At 41.8% G+C, this 17,843-nt stretch overlaps 1 long non-coding RNA gene across 1 annotated transcript; it reads left to right on the forward strand.

The window, feature by feature from the left end:
* Positions 1–493: 493 nt before the first annotated feature.
* LOC143784934 (uncharacterized) lies at positions 494–13,218 on the forward strand. The gene is made up of 3 exons (XR_013217922.1): positions 494–755; positions 10,634–10,784; positions 13,150–13,218. It is a non-coding gene; the product is annotated as an uncharacterized LOC143784934 (long non-coding RNA).
* Positions 13,219–17,843: the final 4,625 nt, after the last annotated feature.

Consider the following 17,843-nt stretch of genomic DNA (forward strand, 5'->3'; position numbering starts at 1 on the left):
TGGAAGATGAGGAACGTATTCTGAGCAATATAGAGGGGGATGCAGCTTTCTTGAAAATACCCTCACAAATTGATATGAAACATAAATATGTGAATGACAAAAAACGTCTGATTAGCTCACAACTACATTTAACCACATTGGGACATTATCTAAAGGAGCGCAAGATACCTAGAGGCTTGAGATCAAATATACGCCCTAATTTGTTTGCTGGGAATGTGGCATTTTGCAGTAGGTTTGCTCAGATATCTAACAAGTATGCCATGGATATCATGTTACTCAATATAGAGTTTTTGCAAGATGAGGTGAAAAAAATACAACATAATATTGAGGAAATGGAGAAAAAAATGCTGGAAATATTGAAAAAAGATGATTGGACAGTGTTTAAAGACAAAATTGAAAAAGATATGTGCAAATTTCGTGGAGAATTGGAGGAAATTAAGAGAAAAAAATGGAGTCGGGATATTGGTGACTATGAGACTGGCCGTGTATATTCTTGGCAAACGGATAATATTAAAGCATCATGGAAGAAAAGAGGTCCTTTGGGCATAAAAGAAATGTACTTTAAAAATGATGGTTATGCAAATAATGATTTTGTTCCTTATAGATCTAGTGAACACTGTAGAGGAAGAAAAAGACGCGGAGGCAAGCGCCAGCATCGGAGGCAAAAAGAAATTAGAAAAAAACAAAACTCAACCCCAAAAGACATTGAACCTCAGAAGGAGGGAACAGACCTCATAGTGAATATCTCCAAGAAGGTATTAACAGATATGCAAATTTCTGTGTTGAGTAAAGGATTAAGTTTTAGCCCATGTTCACATATAGACTGGTTCGAACTACAAATAGATCTGGAACGGTTTTTCAGACAGATTAAACTGAGAGAGTGGTTTAACGATAAAGATATTAATAGAAAAATCAAAACAAGTGAATTTGATTTAAATGGTGTACAACTAAGAAAAGGGAGTGCTTTTTTACCACCTACAAGCTCGGCTATTATTGAGGCTTTTGAACGAGTAGTAAAGGGTGACATCGAACAATTAAAAACTAAGGCAAAAAACGAGTATTCACATCCAAACATCCAGAAAGAGGAGTTTGAGGCATTGCAGGAACTTGTCCATGATGGCGACATAGTGGTGAAACCCGCGGATAAAGGGGGCGCTGTCGTCATCATGGACAAGGAAATGTATATTGCTGAAATATCTAGACAGTTGATGGATGAAGAAGTATATCTGAGAATGGATGGTGATCCTAAATTTGCTATCATGAAAGATATTAAGGCCTGCCTGAAGGAGGCACTAGATTCGGGTGTGATTGACCAGGACTTGTTTGATTTTCTATTAGAAGAAAACCCACGCACTCCGGTGCTGTATATAACACCGAAAATACATAAGACCCTAATTAATCCCCCGGGACGCCCCATAGTCTCGGGGGTGGGGTCAATCTTTAACAAAATGGGTATCTTCTTAGATAGGATATTAAACCCGATGGTCAGAGAGTGCAAATCGTATATTAGAGATACGACGGATTTCCTGAGTAAATTGGAGGCACTCCAGGTAGAAGGGGAGGTCATTTTAGCATCCTTCGACGTGGTGTCCCTTTACACTGCAATAGACCATGAACAGGGTTTAAAAGCAATAGGTAATAAACTCAACCAAAATAGGTGTACATCTGAAGGCAGAGCTTTTCTCTTAAAAATGTTAGAGATCATCCTGAAACGAAATTATTTTATGTTCGGTGACGCGTTTTATACGCAAAAGCGAGGAACGGCCATGGGGGCCAATATGGCCCCCGCGTACGCTAATTTGGTCATGGAGGTCCTGGAGGAGGACCTCGTCTATGTATCCCACCACTTCCGACATGTTTTGGTGTGGTGGAGATACATAGATGATGTCTTCCTCCTTTGGACGGGTACCCAGGGTGAATTGGAAGAATTTTTTCAGTACTTAAACACCATAGATAATACTATCAAATTTACACTTGTAAAGTCCAAAGAAGAAATTCAATTTTTAGATGTATTGGTCAGTCTGAAAGAGGGGCAACTTAGTACCACATTGTTTGTGAAAAACACAGATAAAAACAATCTGTTACTCTATGATAGCCAACACCCGCGGTCCATGGTAAAATCTATTCCACTGAGCCAACTACTTAGAGTTAGGCGGATTGTCAAGGAAGAAAAAGATGTGGATGAAGTGGTGGATGTACTGGTGAAAAAATTTCTAGCTAGGGGTTACCCTATGCAATTATTGGAAACAACTAAAAATAGGGTACTAAAGGAGAGTAGGGTTGAACTTATCCATAAAAAGAAAAATGATGGACGTGAGAGGAAACAAATGAGAGTCCCCTTTGTCACCACATATGGTGAAGAGAGTAGAGAGGTAGCTAAAGTGATTAGCAAACATTGGGGTATGCTTGGCAGATGCCTGCCTGGCATAAAAGAATTGCAACTACCGCCGCTATATTCCTATAGACGCAATAAGAACATTAAAGATTTTCTGGTTAAGTCTGATATTGGTCCGAAGAAAAAGAGCAGACAATTATCCATAACAGGTATAGAAAAAACGGGTTGTTTTCCATGTTTAAACTGTGTGAACTGCACCTTTATGGTGAAGGGAGCCACATTTGAACATCCGCAAACAAAGAAAAAATTTGATATTAAACACTATTTGACATGCAGCTCAGATTATGTAGTGTATCTCTTGATGTGTCCGTGCAAGTTGTGGTACGTCGGAGAAACGACGTGTGAATTTAAAGTAAGAATGAACCAGCATCGATATTCCATTAGGAAAAAGAGGACCGATCTCCCGGTCCCTAAACATTTTGTGGAATGTAATCATTCGGAAAAGGATCTAAAATTTAAAATAATTGATAGGGTACCAATTAGTAGGAGGGGGGGTGATAGGGAGCTGGTTCTCCGTAAAAAAGAAATGATGTGGATCTACAAGTTGAACACACTTAGGCCAATGGGTCTTAATGCAGATTTTAAACTACATACTATTATATAAGATAACGTTTCTACATTGACAGAGTATAATTAAAGGTTGGGTATTTATTGTATGTATTATATTTGGGAATACTCTGTTTATAAGTATGTTCCTAATTTTATTCTGTATATGTTTTGTCCAGGTACTGTTGCTGTTTAATGCTATGGAAGATCCTAATTGGAGAGACATACATCCTGGAGGAATAATTTGCCTAATAAATATACATATTTATAGTACATATATGTATTACTTTTGAGTATATCTCTTCCAGTATATTTTCTTTGAATTCATTTTGTAATATGCACATGGATGGTGGGAGGCAAAAAAATAATAAATTATCAAAATTGCCCTTCTTGTCTTTTATAATTTTTTAGTTATTTGATGCTATGGCCATAAAGGGGTAGTTGCAATATGTAATTTGGGTAATTTCAGAGATGAAACCACTTTCCGTTCATATCAGCCAGGACCAGTGTGCTCCTACAATACGGAGGTCATATGTGGAGGCTCCTTGTCCGGAGGGGTGAGGAGCAGCCTTGAGACACCGTATGAGTGCCAGGTGGGGGTCTGAATCAAGACACCCCCTGGTAATTCATAGTAGGATTAGGCACAGTATATACAAGTCTGTTGTGAATTTGGATTCTGGGCTCCCCCGGTGGCCGCTTGTGGAATTGGACTTGTCATCCTCTTTCCTGTTTCACCTGTTTCCATCAGTAGTGGGTGTCGCTATTTAAGCTCATTTCTCTGGTGGTTTCTTGCCGGTCAACAATGTTATCTGATGCCTCTCAGTGCTTGTTCCTGCTTCTGACAACTACTAGATAAGTTGGACTTTTGTCCATGTTTCGTTTTGCCTATTTGTTCCAGTTCACAGCTGAAGTTTTGTTACTGTGTCTGGAAAGCTCTCGTTGATCAGGGATTGCTACTCTGGTGTTATGAGTTAATGCCAGAGTTTAAGGTAATCTCTGGATGGTGTTTTGTTAGTGTTTTTCTGCTGACCATGAAAGTATACTATCTGTCTTCTGCTATCTAGTAAGCGGACCTCAAATTTGCTAAGACTATTTTCCTGCTGCGTTTGTTGTTTCATCTGAACTCACCGTCATTATATGTGGGGGGCTACTGTCTTCTTTGGAATATTTCTCTAGAGGTGAGCCAGGTCTTATATTTCCCTCTGCTAGCTATTTAGGTCTTAGGCCAGAGCTGGGCATCTAGCAATAAATAGGAAATGCTACCTGGCTATTTCTAGTTGCGCGGCAGGCTTAGTTCATGGTCAGTATAGTTCCATCTTCCGAGAGCTTGTCCCTCTATAGGCTTGCTATGATCTCTGCCTGCAGAGATCATGACAGTTTGACCGGCCTGTAAAGTGTTAAAGACCCAGGTTGAGAAAGGAGAGTTATAAGAAGTCTGCTGGAATTTTTTTTTTTTTTTTTTTTTTTTTCCTCCAGTTTGCCTTGCTGCAGTCTTTTTTCTCTCTCTCCTCCTAATCTCTGTATGGCTCTGTGTGCACCTGACAATAATGGATCTTCAGAGTGTAACTGCGGGTTTGAATAATCTCATCACGAAAGTACAAAATTTACAAGATTTTGTGGTACATGCTCCAGTATCTGAGCCGAGAATTCCTTTGCCGGAGTTCTTCACAGGGAATAGAGCTAGCTTCCAGAATTTCCGAAATAATTGTAAGCTTTATTTGTCCCTGAAGTCTCGTTCAGCTGGAGACCCTGCTCAGCAGGTTAGGATTGTGATTTCCTTGCTCAGGGGTGACCCTCAAGATTGGGCCTTCTCATTGCCAGCAGGGGATCCTGCGTTGCGCGATGTGGATGCGTTTTTTCTGGCCTTGGGTTTGCTTTATGAGGAACCTCATTTGGAACTTCAGGCAGAAAAAACTTTGATGGCACTATCTCAGGGGCAAGACGAAGCTGAGGTTTACTGCCAAAAATTCCGTAAATGGTCTGTGCTTACTCAGTGGAATGAGTGCGCCTTGGCGGCAACTTTCAGAGAAGGTCTCTCTGATGCCGTTAAGGATGTTATGGTGGGGTTCCCTGTGCCTGCAGGTCTGAATGAGTCCATGACAATGGCTATTCAGATTGATAGGCGTCTGCGGGAGCGCAAACCGGTGCACCATCTGGCGGTGTCTATGGAAAAGACGCCAGAAAGTATGCAGTGTGATAGAATTCTGTCCAGGAGCGAGCGACAGAATTTTAGACGGAAGAATGGATTGTGCTTCTATTGTGGGGATTCTACTCATGTTATATCAGCATGCTCTAGGCCTACAAAGAAGCTTGATAAGTCTGTTTCCATTGGCACCATTCAGTCTAAGTTTATTTTGTCTGTAACCCTGATTTGCTCTTTGTCATCCATTGCCACGGACGCCTATGTTGACTCTGGCGCCGCTCTGAGTCTTATGGATTGGTCCTTTGCCAATCGTTGTGGTTTTGATTTAGAGCCTTTGGAGACTCTTATTCCTCTGAAGGGGATTGACTCCACCCCATTGGCTAATAATAAACCACAATACTGGACACAAGTAACCATGCGTATCAATCTGGATCACCAGGAGATTATTCGTTTCCTGGTGCTGTATAATTTACATGACGATTTGGTACTGGGATTGCCATGGTTGCAGTCTCACAATCCAGTCTTGGACTGGAGAGCAATGTCTGTGTTGAGCTGGGGATGTAAGGGTATTCATGGGGACTTACCTTTGGTTTCTATTTCGTCGTCCATTCCCTCTGAAGTCCCTGAGTTCCTCTCAGATTATCAAGACGTCTTTGACGAACCCAAGCTTGGGTCGTTACCTCCGCACCGTGAGTGCGATTGTGCCATAGATTTGATACCGGGTTGCAAATATCCAAAGGGTCGTTTGTTTAATCTGTCTGTGCCGGAACATGCTGCTATGCGGGAATATATAAAGGAGTCTTTGGAAAAGGGACATATTCGTCCATCTTCTTCTCCCTTGGGAGCTGGGTTTTTCTTTGTCTCAAAAAAGGACGGCTCTTTGAGACCATGTATTGATTATCGGCTTCTGAATAAGATCACTGTTAAGTACCAATACCCATTGCCATTGCTTACTGATTTGTTTGCTCGTATAGAGGGTGCTAAGTGGTTCTCTAAAATTGATCTTCGTGGGGCGTATAATTTGGTGCGGATCAGGCAAGGGGTCTAAGTGCGTTTTTGGGGTCCAGAAAATTTCCTTTTTGGGGTATATTTTTTCTCCCTCTTCCATTGAGATGGATCCCGTCAAGGTGCAAGCTATTTGTGACTGGACTCAGCCCTCCTCTCTTAAGGGTCTTCAGAGATTTTTGGGCTTTGCCAACTTTTACCGCCGATTTATTGCTGGTTTTTCGGATGTCGTTAAACCACTGACTGATTTGACCAGACATGGCGCTGATGTTGCTAATTGGTCCCCTCATGCTGTAGAGGCCTTTCAGGAGCTTAAGCACCGTTTTGCCTCTGCCCCTGTGTTACGTCAGCCTGATGTGAATCTGCCTTTTCAGGTTGAGGTTGACGCTTCGGAGATCGGAGCTGGGGCAGTGTTGTCGCAGAAAGGTTCCGACTGCTCCGTCATTAGGCCTTGTGCCTTCTTTTCTCGCAAATTTTCGCCCGCAGAGCGGAATTATGATGTTGGGAATAGGGAGCTTTTGGCCATGAAGTGGGCGTTTGAGGAGTGGCGCCATTGGCTAGAGGGGGCTAAGCATCAGGTGGTGGTATTGACTGACCACAAAAATTTGATTTATCTTGAGACTGCCAGGCGCCTGAATCCTAGACAGGCGCGCTGGTCTTTATTTTTTTCTCGCTTTAATTTTGTGGTGTCATACCTACCGGGTTCTAAGAATGTTAAGGCAGATGCCCTTTCTAGGAGTTTTGACCCGGACTCTCCTGGTAATGCTGAACCCACAGGTATCCTTAGGGAGGGAGTAATTTTGTCGGCCGTTTCTCCTGATCTGCGGCGGTCCTTGCAAGAGTTTCAGGCGGATAGACCGGATCGTTGTCCGCCTGATAGACTGTTTGTTCCGGATGATTGGACCAGTAGAGTCATCTCTGAGGTACATTCTTCTGCATTGGCAGGTCATCCCGGAATTTTTGGTACCAGGGATTTGGTGGCAAGATCCTTCTGGTGGCCTTCCCTGTCACGAGATGTGCGAGTCTTTGTGCAGTCATGTGACATTTGTGCTCGGGCCAAGTCTTGTAGTTCTCGGGCTAGCGGACTGCTGTTGCCCTTGCCTATTCCTAAGAGGCCTTGGACACACATCTCGATGGATTTTATTTCAGATCTGCCTGTTTCCCAGAAGATGTCTGTCATCTGGGTGGTCTGTGACCGTTTCTCTAAAATGGTCCATTTGGTTCCTCTGCCCAAGTTGCCTTCTTCTTCTGAGTTGGTTCCTCTGTTTTTTCAGAATGTTGTCCGATTGCACGGTATTCCTGAGAATATTGTTTCTGACAGAGGTACCCAATTTGTGTCTAGATTTTGGCGGGCATTCTGTGCTAGGATGGGCATAGATTTGTCTTTTTCATCTGCTTTTCACCCTCAGACTAATGGCCAGACCGAGCGGACTAATCAGACCCTGGAGACATATCTGAGGTGTTTTGTCTCTGCTGACCAGGATGATTGGGTTGCTTTTTTGCCATTGGCAGAGTTCGCCCTCAATAATCGGGCCAGCTCTTCCACCTTGGTGTCCCCGTTTTTCTGTAATTCGGGGTTTCACCCTCGATTTTCCTCCGGTCAGGTGGAATCCTCGGATTGTCCTGGAGTGGATGCGGTGGTGGAGAGATTGCATCACATCTGGGGGCAGGTTATGGACAATTTGAAGTTGTCCCAGGAGAAGACTCAGCGTTTTGCCAACCGTCATCGTCGTGTTGGTTCTCGGCTTTGTGTTGGAGATTTGGTGTGGTTGTCTTCTCGTTTTGTCCCTATGAGGGTCTCTTCTCCTAAGTTTAAACCTCGGTTCATCGGCCCTTATAGAATATTGGAGATTCTTAATCCTGTTTCTTTCCGTTTGGACCTCCCTGCGTCCTTTTCCATTCATAACGTTTTTCATCGGTCGTTATTGCGCAGGTATGAGGTACCTGTTGTACCTTCAGTTGAGCCTCCTGCTCCGGTGTTGGTTGAGGGTGAGTTGGAGTACGTTGTGGAGAAAATTTTGGACTCTCGTGTTTCCAGACGGAGACTCCAGTATCTGGTCAATTGGAAGGGTTACGGCCAGGAGGATAATTCTTGGGTCAATGCATCTGATGTTCATGCTTCTGATCTTGTTCGTGCCTTCCATAGGGCTCATCCTGGTCGCCCTGGTGGATCTGGTGAGGGTTCGGTGCCCCCTCCTTGAGGGGGGGGTACTGTTGTGAATTTGGATTCTGGGCTCCCCCGGTGGCCGCTTGTGGAATTGGACTTGTCATCCTCTTTCCTGTTTCACCTGTTTCCATCAGTAGTGGGTGTCGCTATTTAAGCTCATTTCTCTGGTGGTTTCTTGCCGGTCAACAATGTTATCTGATGCCTCTCAGTGCTTGTTCCTGCTTCTGACAACTACTAGATAAGTTGGACTTTTGTCCATGTTTCGTTTTGCCTATTTGTTCCAGTTCACAGCTGAAGTTTTGTTACTGTGTCTGGAAAGCTCTCGTTGATCAGGGATTGCTACTCTGGTGTTATGAGTTAATGCCAGAGTTTAAGGTAATCTCTGGATGGTGTTTTGTTAGTGTTTTTCTGCTGACCATGAAAGTATACTATCTGTCTTCTGCTATCTAGTAAGCGGACCTCAAATTTGCTAAGACTATTTTCCTGCTGCGTTTGTTGTTTCATCTGAACTCACCGTCATTATATGTGGGGGGCTACTGTCTTCTTTGGAATATTTCTCTAGAGGTGAGCCAGGTCTTATATTTCCCTCTGCTAGCTATTTAGGTCTTAGGCCAGAGCTGGGCATCTAGCAATAAATAGGAAATGCTACCTGGCTATTTCTAGTTGCGCGGCAGGCTTAGTTCATGGTCAGTATAGTTCCATCTTCCGAGAGCTTGTCCCTCTATAGGCTTGCTATGATCTCTGCCTGCAGAGATCATGACACAAGTCCATATGGCATACAAAGAGCGGGGTAGCCCCTGTAAATATTTAGGTGGTTTATTGATAATACTATATATTTTTAACAACATTATTAATGAATGTGGAACGTTCTATAAATTCTCATATACGGAGAGGATTTTATATATAAAAAACTCTGTATTTACTTTATGACGGCTTTCCTATAGGTAGCTGTTATTTTAATAATATCTATGGACATTCTTCAGTATATTGTATCTTAAGCGACACTATAGAGGCCATGGCATGATCTCTAGTTAGATCGCAATCATTAGGGCTTTGGCGCAGGCGCAGGGGGCTAATGAAGCCGCTCTATTTCTTATCCAAGATGGAGAGTTCGAGCGCTACTGCGCATGCGCGTGACGTCACATAGTCACAAGGACTCCGATTGGCTCCCCACCGAACATGTGGTTGATATACACAAAGTGAGGCTCTGACATGCGCAGTAGCGCTTTGAGGACGCCGAATACACATGCTGCTTCCTCCATGAGTGTTATGTCTCTCCTAAGGTAACTGTACGAATGAGCTGCTATATGTATTTTAATAGTACACCGCTGGCACCAATGCACATGTAAATGAAATGTAATCACTTATGAAATAATGGGATTCACTAATTGGCTGGGGATGGGGGATGATGGGAAGTTATTCCTATATATACGCTGTAATGAGGTCTGTGCACTGCTTGAGAAAGGCTCAGCTAGAGCCGAAACGTTGCATGAAGATGTGGGCACAATAAACATCTGCATATTTACCTAAAGACCATGGAGTGCTGCCTGTTTTTGCGAAGTATATGAATTGGAAACAACCGAGGACGGGTTGTCTGGGCTCTGCACCCGAAGATAAGTAGTGGAGTGTGCTGTTCCATTTTTTCTATTATGTTCTTGTCGGGAAATTTTTGCACATTTATCATTTATTTATTGACTTTCTCTAACATCCTTAAGTCATTTTTTGGGAACATGGATGGATTTACCATGGACCCGGGGGTTTTTAATTATACTTTGGAAGATGAGGAACGTATTCTGAGCAATATAGAGGGGGATGCAGCTTTCTTGAAAATACCCTCACAAATTGATATGAAACATAAATATGTGAATGACAAAAAACGTCTGATTAGCTCACAACTACATTTAACCACATTGGGACATTATCTAAAGGAGCGCAAGATACCTAGAGGCTTGAGATCAAATATACGCCCTAATTTGTTTGCTGGGAATGTGGCATTTTGCAGTAGGTTTGCTCAGATATCTAACAAGTATGCCATGGATATCATGTTACTCAATATAGAGTTTTTGCAAGATGAGGTGAAAAAAATACAACATAATATTGAGGAAATGGAGAAAAAAATGCTGGAAATATTGAAAAAAGATGATTGGACAGTGTTTAAAGACAAAATTGAAAAAGATATGTGCAAATTTCGTGGAGAATTGGAGGAAATTAAGAGAAAAAAATGGAGTCGGGATATTGGTGACTATGAGACTGGCCGTGTATATTCTTGGCAAACGGATAATATTAAAGCATCATGGAAGAAAAGAGGTCCTTTGGGCATAAAAGAAATGTACTTTAAAAATGATGGTTATGCAAATAATGATTTTGTTCCTTATAGATCTAGTGAACACTGTAGAGGAAGAAAAAGACGCGGAGGCAAGCGCCAGCATCGGAGGCAAAAAGAAATTAGAAAAAAACAAAACTCAACCCCAAAAGACATTGAACCTCAGAAGGAGGGAACAGACCTCATAGTGAATATCTCCAAGAAGGTATTAACAGATATGCAAATTTCTGTGTTGAGTAAAGGATTAAGTTTTAGCCCATGTTCACATATAGACTGGTTCGAACTACAAATAGATCTGGAACGGTTTTTCAGACAGATTAAACTGAGAGAGTGGTTTAACGATAAAGATATTAATAGAAAAATCAAAACAAGTGAATTTGATTTAAATGGTGTACAACTAAGAAAAGGGAGTGCTTTTTTACCACCTACAAGCTCGGCTATTATTGAGGCTTTTGAACGAGTAGTAAAGGGTGACATCGAACAATTAAAAACTAAGGCAAAAAACGAGTATTCACATCCAAACATCCAGAAAGAGGAGTTTGAGGCATTGCAGGAACTTGTCCATGATGGCGACATAGTGGTGAAACCCGCGGATAAAGGGGGCGCTGTCGTCATCATGGACAAGGAAATGTATATTGCTGAAATATCTAGACAGTTGATGGATGAAGAAGTATATCTGAGAATGGATGGTGATCCTAAATTTGCTATCATGAAAGATATTAAGGCCTGCCTGAAGGAGGCACTAGATTCGGGTGTGATTGACCAGGACTTGTTTGATTTTCTATTAGAAGAAAACCCACGCACTCCGGTGCTGTATATAACACCGAAAATACATAAGACCCTAATTAATCCCCCGGGACGCCCCATAGTCTCGGGGGTGGGGTCAATCTTTAACAAAATGGGTATCTTCTTAGATAGGATATTAAACCCGATGGTCAGAGAGTGCAAATCGTATATTAGAGATACGACGGATTTCCTGAGTAAATTGGAGGCACTCCAGGTAGAAGGGGAGGTCATTTTAGCATCCTTCGACGTGGTGTCCCTTTACACTGCAATAGACCATGAACAGGGTTTAAAAGCAATAGGTAATAAACTCAACCAAAATAGGTGTACATCTGAAGGCAGAGCTTTTCTCTTAAAAATGTTAGAGATCATCCTGAAACGAAATTATTTTATGTTCGGTGACGCGTTTTATACGCAAAAGCGAGGAACGGCCATGGGGGCCAATATGGCCCCCGCGTACGCTAATTTGGTCATGGAGGTCCTGGAGGAGGACCTCGTCTATGTATCCCACCACTTCCGACATGTTTTGGTGTGGTGGAGATACATAGATGATGTCTTCCTCCTTTGGACGGGTACCCAGGGTGAATTGGAAGAATTTTTTCAGTACTTAAACACCATAGATAATACTATCAAATTTACACTTGTAAAGTCCAAAGAAGAAATTCAATTTTTAGATGTATTGGTCAGTCTGAAAGAGGGGCAACTTAGTACCACATTGTTTGTGAAAAACACAGATAAAAACAATCTGTTACTCTATGATAGCCAACACCCGCGGTCCATGGTAAAATCTATTCCACTGAGCCAACTACTTAGAGTTAGGCGGATTGTCAAGGAAGAAAAAGATGTGGATGAAGTGGTGGATGTACTGGTGAAAAAATTTCTAGCTAGGGGTTACCCTATGCAATTATTGGAAACAACTAAAAATAGGGTACTAAAGGAGAGTAGGGTTGAACTTATCCATAAAAAGAAAAATGATGGACGTGAGAGGAAACAAATGAGAGTCCCCTTTGTCACCACATATGGTGAAGAGAGTAGAGAGGTAGCTAAAGTGATTAGCAAACATTGGGGTATGCTTGGCAGATGCCTGCCTGGCATAAAAGAATTGCAACTACCGCCGCTATATTCCTATAGACGCAATAAGAACATTAAAGATTTTCTGGTTAAGTCTGATATTGGTCCGAAGAAAAAGAGCAGACAATTATCCATAACAGGTATAGAAAAAACGGGTTGTTTTCCATGTTTAAACTGTGTGAACTGCACCTTTATGGTGAAGGGAGCCACATTTGAACATCCGCAAACAAAGAAAAAATTTGATATTAAACACTATTTGACATGCAGCTCAGATTATGTAGTGTATCTCTTGATGTGTCCGTGCAAGTTGTGGTACGTCGGAGAAACGACGTGTGAATTTAAAGTACGAATGAACCAGCATCGATATTCCATTAGGAAAAAGAGGACCGATCTCCCGGTCCCTAAACATTTTGTGGAATGTAATCATTCGGAAAAGGATCTAAAATTTAAAATAATTGATAGGGTACCAATTAGTAGGAGGGGGGGTGATAGGGAGCTGGTTCTCCGTAAAAAAGAAATGATGTGGATCTACAAGTTGAACACACTTAGGCCAATGGGTCTTAATGCAGATTTTAAACTACATACTATTATATAAGATAACGTTTCTACATTGACAGAGTATAATTAAAGGTTGGGTATTTATTGTATGTATTATATTTGGGAATACTCTGTTTATAAGTATGTTCCTAATTTTATTCTGTATATGTTTTGTCCAGGTACTGTTGCTGTTTAATGCTATGGAAGATCCTAATTGGAGAGACATACATCCTGGAGGAATAATTTGCCTAATAAATATACATATTTATAGTACATATATGTATTACTTTTGAGTATATCTCTTCCAGTATATTTTCTTTGAATTCATTTTGTAATATGCACATGGATGGTGGGAGGCAAAAAAATAATAAATTATCAAAATTGCCCTTCTTGTCTTTTATAATTTTTTAGTTATTTGATGCTATGGCCATAAAGGGGTAGTTGCAATATGTAATTTGGGTAATTTCAGAGATGAAACCACTTTCCGTTCATATCAGCCAGGACCAGTGTGCTCCTACAATACGGAGGTCATATGTGGAGGCTCCTTGTCCGGAGGGGTGAGGAGCAGCCTTGAGACACCGTATGAGTGCCAGGTGGGGGTCTGAATCAAGACACCCCCTGGTAATTCATAGTAGGATTAGGCACAGTATATACAAGTCCATATGGCATACAAAGAGCGGGGTAGCCCCTGTAAATATTTAGGTGGTTTATTGATAATACTATATATTTTTAACAACATTATTAATGAATGTGGAACGTTCTATAAATTCTCATATACGGAGAGGATTTTATATATAAAAAACTCTGTATTTACTTTATGACGGCTTTCCTATAGGTAGCTGTTATTTTAATAATATCTATGGACATTCTTCAGTATATTGTATCTTAAGCGACACTATAGAGGCCATGGCATGATCTCTAGTTAGATCGCAATCATTAGGGCTTTGGCGCAGGCGCAGGGGGCTAATGAAGCCGCTCTATTTCTTATCCAAGATGGAGAGTTCGAGCGCTACTGCGCATGCGCGTGACGTCACATAGTCACAAGGACTCCGATTGGCTCCCCACCGAACATGTGGTTGATATACACAAAGTGAGGCTCTGACATGCGCAGTAGCGCTTTGAGGACGCCGAATACACATGCTGCTTCCTCCATGAGTGTTATGTCTCTCCTAAGGTAACTGTACGAATGAGCTGCTATATGTATTTTAATAGTACACCGCTGGCACCAATGCACATGTAAATGAAATGTAATCACTTATGAAATAATGGGATTCACTAATTGGCTGGGGATGGGGGATGATGGGAAGTTATTCCTATATATACGCTGTAATGAGGTCTGTGCACTGCTTGAGAAAGGCTCAGCTAGAGCCGAAACGTTGCATGAAGATGTGGGCACAATAAACATCTGCATATTTACCTAAAGACCATGGAGTGCTGCCTGTTTTTGCGAAGTATATGAATTGGAAACAACCGAGGACGGGTTGTCTGGGCTCTGCACCCGAAGATAAGTAGTGGAGTGTGCTGTTCCATTTTTTCTATTATATATATATATATATATATTATATATACAGTATATATATACAGCTCTGGCAAAAATTAAGAGACCACTGCACAGGTTTATAAAAATCAGCTTCTCTACATGTCTGACAGCCATTCCATTCCAGTGTCAGTTGAATTCCAACCAGAGTACACCTCATTCTACTTAATGTTCTTCTGATTAGGTGATCACCTGAGCCAAATCTTATTTAATGAAGGAAAGTATAAAATACCCTGCTATTGGTGTTCACAATCCTCTTGCAATAGGATAAGCTGGATGGCAAAGCAAATGCTAGTAATATCCCAAAAGTAATAGGAATGAAAAAACAACTTTTAACCATGCCAAAGGAGTTGAAAAGAAAAGTCTTGAGTGAGGAAAAGAAGGGCTCAATTCTGGCTTTACTAGCAGAAGGACACAGTGAGTGTCATGTTGCCTCCATCTTTACCATTTCTAAGATGGCAGTCCATTACAACAAGGTAAAGCAGCAGACATTGGGGATAACAAAGCTACAGACCGGCAGAAGGCAAAAATGACTCTCCAATGACCGGGATGACCGTCATCTTATTCAAATGTCATTCAGCAACCGCAGGATGACATTAAGTGACCTACAAAAGGAATGGCAAATGGCAGCTGGGGTGAAGTGCACAGCAAGAACAATTCATAGCAGGCTCCTAGAGGCACGGCTCAAGTCATGTAAAGCTAGAAAAAAGCCTTTCATCAATTAGAAACAAAGGAGAGCCAGGCTGAAGTTTGTCAAAGACCATAAGGATTGCACCATAGAGGACTGGAGTAAGGTAATCTTCTCTGATGAGTCTACTTTTCAGCTTTGCCCAACACCTGGTCATCTAATGGTTAGACGGAGACCTGGAGAGGCGTACAAGCCACAGTGTCTTGCACCCACTGTGAAATTCGGTGGAGGATCAGTGATGATCTGGGGATGCTTCAGCAAGGCTGGAATTGGGCAGGTTAATCTTTGCGAAAGACATATGAATCAAGCCGCCTACAAGGTTATCCTAGAAAAACAGTTGATTCCTTCTGCTCAGGCAATGTTCCCCAACTCTGAGGACTAGTTTTTCCAGCAGGACAATGCACCATGTCACACAGCTAGGTCAATCAAGGTGTGGATGAAGGACCACCACATCAAATCCCTGTCATGACCAGCTCAGTCTCCAGACCTAAACCCCTTTGAAAACCTCTGGAATGTAATCGAGAGGAAGATGGATAGTCACAAGCCATCAAACATAGAAGAACTGCTTAAATGTTTGTACCACGAGTGGCATAAGGTCACCCAAAAGCAGTGTGAAAGACTAGTGGAAAGCATGCCAATACGCATGAAAGCTGTGATTAAAAATCATGGTTAATTCACAAAATATTGATTTCTGAACTCTTCCGGAGTTAAAACTTTAGTATTGTTGTTTCTAAATGATTATGAACTTGTTTTCTTAGCATTATTTGAGGTCTGCAAGCACTGTATTTTTTTGTTATTTTGACCATTTCTCATTTTCTGGAAATAAATACAAAATTTAGTGCTACGCCCCCATTGAGGAAGCATTGTGCGAAACAGTGCTGTCGGGGTGAGAGGCATGGCAGCTGGAACCCTTGCACTTATCACTTCATTAGGTACTCTATTCTCTTTTTACCTTCACTATTTACTTAATTCTGTGCTAACATGAACTTGGCAGAATTTCCATCATAAGGTATATACTGGCCCATTTTTTAGCCATGTGTTATTTCTGCACACATAATTAATGTTATCCGCTTGATATATTTTCAATTCAATATGAATGTTTACAGTATGCACTATGCACATTATGGTTCATTTATGTATGATTTGATATAAAGCATTACTTTTGGATACATATTTTCTTCTGTTGAAGGTCCTCTTTTCACTTTTTTGAGTACTCTATAAGCACGCCATATTTTGTCATTTTTTGAATTTGGTGTCTCCATGCTCCCGTTCTCCGTTTAATTCCTGTTGCTTGAATCATATATTTCATTTTCATTTTTATTGTTTCATATGTAATAAAGATTTACCGTATATACTCGAGTATAAGCCGAGATTTTCAGCCCATTTTTTTGGGCTGAAAGTCCCCCTCTCAGCTTATACTCGAGTCATACCCGGGGGTCGGCAGAGGAGGGGGGGCGGGGGCTATCTAATTATACTCACTTACTGCTGGTGCGGTCCCTGCGCGTCCCTGCTTCTTCCAGCGCTGCATAGTCTTCCTGTACTGAGTGGCCACATGGTCCCGCTCATTACAGCAATGAATATGCGGCTCCACCTCCCATAGAGGTGGAGCCGCATATTCATGACTGCAATGAGCGGTAACGGTGACCGCTCAATACAGGAAGAAGATGCAGTGGTGGAAGAAGCAGGGACCGCGCCAGGAGCAGTAAGTATACAGGGAGGGGAGCGCTGCGCGACATTTACCTGCTCCTCGTTCCGGTGCGGCTCCGTCTCCAGCATCCTCTGGCTGTGACGCTCAGGTTAGAGGGCGCGGTGATGTAGTCAGTGCGCGCCCTCTGCTGAGCATCAGTGCTGGAGATGGAGCAGCACGAGGAGCAGGTAAATATTGAAAGCTCCGGCGTCCTGATCGAAGAGAGGTGAGTATGTGATTTTTTTTTATTGCAGCAGCAGCATTATATATTGCACAGCTTTATATGGAGTATCTATGGGGCAATAATCAATGGTGCAGAGCATTATATATGGCACATCTTTCTATGGAGCATCTATGGGGCCATAATGAACGGTGCAGAGCTTTATATATGGCACAGCTTTATATGGAGCATCTATTGGGCCATAATGAATGGTGCAGAGCATTATATATGACACAGCTTTATATGGAGCATCTATGGGGCCATAATGAACGGTGCAGAGCATTATATATGGCACAGCTTTATATGGAGCATCTATGGGGCAATAATCAATGGTATGGAGCATTATATGTGGCACAGCTTTATATGGAGCATCTATGGGGCAATAATGAACGGTATGGAGCATCTATTTTTATTTTTGAAATTCACCGGTAGCTGCTGCATTTCCTACCCTAGGCTTATACTCGAGTCAATACATTTTCCCAGTTTTTTGTGGCAAAATTAGAGGGGTAGGCTTATACTCGGGTCGGCTTGTACTCGAGTATATACGGTACTTTTAAACTTTATGCTTTGCAATTTATCATTTTTCCTCAAATCGGCCAATGAGGATGTGCATATAAAACGTTTGAATAGATGTTTTTACCTTACTCTCTATAAGACTGTGTTAATTTATGTGTTAAATCATGTATTTTCTTCACAGGTACCTGACACTGCAGAAGAGCAGGAGCCGTCAAGTGTATCCTA

This window comes from Ranitomeya variabilis, chromosome 7 (genome assembly GCF_051348905.1).
Source record: "Ranitomeya variabilis isolate aRanVar5 chromosome 7, aRanVar5.hap1, whole genome shotgun sequence".
Taxonomy (NCBI): Eukaryota; Metazoa; Chordata; class Amphibia; order Anura; family Dendrobatidae; genus Ranitomeya; species Ranitomeya variabilis.